A 4,174-nucleotide genomic window follows, 5' to 3' on the forward strand; every position below is an offset into this window, starting at 1 on the left:
GACATCATGCTGTCAATCCTGGACTCAGAAACATTTAATGTTTCTAATCATTTCCCTCCATATGGTATATGATAGTTTCTGCTTCTACAATGCTTTTGGTAGGAGATTTTCGTGAGAAAGAATGCCGAACTTTCTCTAAAACTCTTCAAATTCAACAAAAAAAATGTGAATAAATAATTCAAACAAATTTAAAAATAACTTTTTTAATCTCAAAAATATGTCATACATGCTCTAAAGCTAGTAAGATGATGAACACATTTTTATCATAGGACTTTGCTTTGGTCATTAACAATAAAATTTTGATTTTCAGTAAGTTATAGCTAGTTTGACCATCATAAGGTAAAATATAGCCCCTATTTGACTCCTTTTAAAAGAAAATTTTATTTGTTATACTTATTTTCAATCATATTCAAATAAAAAAATATTTTGCATGTAAAATTTCCAAAAAAAATCCTACTTTTTAACCATACATTCTTTAAAAAAATCATGCTTCCAAATATTATTTTTACTCAATAAGGGCCATTAATCAGGGGCATAGTAGGTTGATGTAAAAATGTATGCCATATTATATAAAGTGATTAAAATTGCCCATAAATTAAAGTTTAATGACCCACAATGAATTTAATCCAATTAAGATTTTTTTAATCATACCAGTCATAGTTGAATGTGCGTTGCACGTTATTCTGAAATATTTTATAAGTGCTATAAAAATAATATTTGAAGATATGAAAATATAAAAAAGAATGAATAAAAATTGTTTATGTGGATTGAATTTTTAATTCAAATGAAATAAAAATCAATTTGTAAAAATAATTCAAATAGTTGAGGAAGCCAATTAGAATAATCCCTCTATTTACCCTATTTATAAGAACTGAACATCCAATGAATATCATCACTTCTTCATATTCGTTTGATATGCATTGAATATATGAATTTAAATGATTCATACCTTATCTCTATCTTTACATTCATTAAATAAATCAATTAGAAGAAAACTTTAAAAATATTCACCTTTTTTTCTTTAAAAATTAAATGAATTTAATTTACTATACAATCAAGCCACATGAATTATCTGTCAAATATACATTGATTATAACTAAACAATTGACAAAATCGTTCAAAATAATATTGTTCAAATGATTAAATTAAATACACATTGAAAATGAAAAAGGTAATGAATCTGTCAAATATTAATAAATAAATTAAATGCATATTGAAAAACGAAAAGTAAGATAATGAACGTATCGAATGTACATTCATCATAACTAAATAGTTAACAAAATAATTAATAATAGCATTTTTCAAATGGTTCAAGTGATTAATAACGTATTAAAAAAACGAAAAGTAGGTTATTATTGAAATAATTAAATATATATTGAAAAATGAAAAGTAAGATTAATTGAAATAATTGAATTGTGATAAGGATAAAATTATTTAAAAAATGATTCTCACTTGATGTAATATCCAATCAATTATGCATATCCTATCAGTATTAAAACAAAACACAAGAACTTATGATCATTACTTTCTTCATTGATAAATTCAAATAATAAGCACAAGCATAAAGCGATAATTAAAAGGGAGAAAGAATGCAAACGATATAATTGTCGATGTTCGATTCAAAATAATGATCTACATCCTCTGTTATCAAGCTCTCCTGCACGAGCAAGGTCTTTTCACAATATTTATTGATTTATAGTGCAATCCAATCATTTACAACGCTCTTAGTAACTTACAAACAAGGAGCACCGATCCTTTACAAAGTTGAGTTTTACGGAACTTCAACATGACCCACACTATTGAACTTTAAGGGACATCAATATGACCTACATGGTAACTTACAATAAGGAGCACCAATCCTTACACAATGTTGAGCTTTCAGGAGCCTCAACACGATCCACATTTTATCAAAGTAATTTTACAATCAAATCCTCTCTTTATAAATAATACAAAACAAATTAAGTACTAAGAGAGACTAACATTTCAATTAATAGTAACAAATGATAACTCAAGTGTTAGATGAAAAACTTTGATAAAAATGTCAAATTAAAAATTAGGTTCAACCAATCAAAGTATTTCAATGAGAAAATGAAGAAGAATTAAATGCAATGTAAATTCAAATAGTTTTCTCAAGAAATATCTCTCTTGTAATGAATGATTATAATAAATCAAGTATTAAGATAAAAATGAGAAACTTTGATGAATATAATGTTTTTATAAGTTTAATTCAATCAATCAATTTTTTTCAATAAGAAGATTAAGATGAAGTAAATACTTTGTAAGTTCAAAAAGATCTTCTCAAGAAATATCTCTTTTTAATGAAAGAGCGTAATAAATTAAGCAATAAGAGAAAAATATGAAATTTTGAAGAATATGATAATTTTACAAATTTGATTCAATGAATCAGAGTTTTCAATATGAAGAAATTGAAAAATTTATGCAATGTAAGTGTAAATACCTTATTCAATAATATATCACTCTTTTAAGAATAATATAAATAAGTTAAGTACAAAGAAAGATGAAAAACTTTGATGAGAATGATGATTAAAAAGTATGAATCAATCAAAAATTTTTATATGAAGAAACAAATGAAATGAATGCAAATGAAAGTTCAAAGAATTCTTAAAACAAAGATATTTCAATTTGATACACTTAAAAATCTTGTGAAAAATAGAAAGAATGAGGATATTTATAGAGTTCAAAAATGAAAAAAAAAATTGTATTTGTGAAAGACAAGTCCGGTCGATCGCCTCTTGTTCGGAAAATCAATATAGTCGTTTGTACAGCAAAGTCAAAAGTCAAAATGGTCAAATTTCGAACCGTTAGAAGGGGTCCGATCGACTACTTCTCTGGACGGTTGACCACCCCGCAGCGCTGTGCTTTTACATTTTGGCCCCATTTGTTTTGATTTGAAAGTTTCAAAGTACATGAACCTTGAAAAATACTTTTAACTAATTTTTCATGATAAAAATATTTTTAAAAGTCCAAACATCACTTTTAAAAGTCATTTTTATATTTAATCAAAACGTTGTATTGGAATGACTTTTAAGGCACAAAAATTGTTTTTAATGCATAGAAGGATTTTGAGTTTATTCATTGTCAAATATCAAAGTGTTAGTACCTTTACATATTGCCTAGGAAATCAAGTCTTTTGATCTTCCTCCGAAGTTTCTTCCACGTTTGGCTTTTGAATTTTTAATCTTTATCTTTCTTGTCATTGGTCTTCAATGTTTAACTTCAATCTTGACTTTTCTTGACGTTTATCTTTTAAACTCTCGTCCCGAATGATTTAATTTGAATGCATAAACAATTTCCAATTTGATCTTCAGTTCAAGTCCAATATATAATGCTTGATAGATTTTAACATTGAACTATTATTACTCAAAATAAATTATTAAAAATAATATTAATTTTATTTGTTATGATCAAAACATTGAGAATGAAGTCAATCATAGGTCAACAATGTGAATGTCACACGATCATTTAACATTAGTATAATTTACCCTTTAGTATAATTATATTATAAAGAAATATTCCCTGTTTGGTCTTGATTAAAATCGAATTTTAATTTAAATCAAAGTCAAACAATTAATATTAACTACATATTTCATGGGTCTCACAACTTTTTGACAACACATTTCAAAAATTTCTATTAAAATCTACTAAAAATATAATTTTAATCTCCACCAAACATGGACTGCATTTCCTGTCCACACATGGTTCTAATGTGTGTGAAATTGTGAAGGTTAAGTAAAATGGATAATTAGCACAAAACATCTTCACTTTTCAATTTTATTGTGCAAAAGGCTATCACTTTTCATTTTTTGACACTTTTATCCTTACCTTCAACTTTTGTTACGAAAATAATCTTTCTTTTTTTATCAAATTTCTCATTTAAAATGATAAATATACATCATATTTAAATAAAACAATATAAAAGAAAAGAAAACTTAAAGAACAAATTACAATCATACTCCCAAACTTTTAAAAAAGTGCAAATGAGCCCAAATAATTTACTAAAAAGATAATTGGCGCAAAACATTCATACCTTTCATTTTTTGACATTTTCACATTTATTTTCATATTTTATTACAAAAATTGTTATTTTCATCAATTTTCTCAATTAAAAGCTATAAAATGATAAATATACATTCCTCATTTAATTAGTTATTTG

This window comes from Olea europaea, chromosome 20, assembly GCF_002742605.1.
Source record: "Olea europaea var. sylvestris chromosome 20, O_europaea_v1, whole genome shotgun sequence".
Classification (NCBI taxonomy): Eukaryota; Viridiplantae; Streptophyta; class Magnoliopsida; order Lamiales; family Oleaceae; genus Olea; species Olea europaea.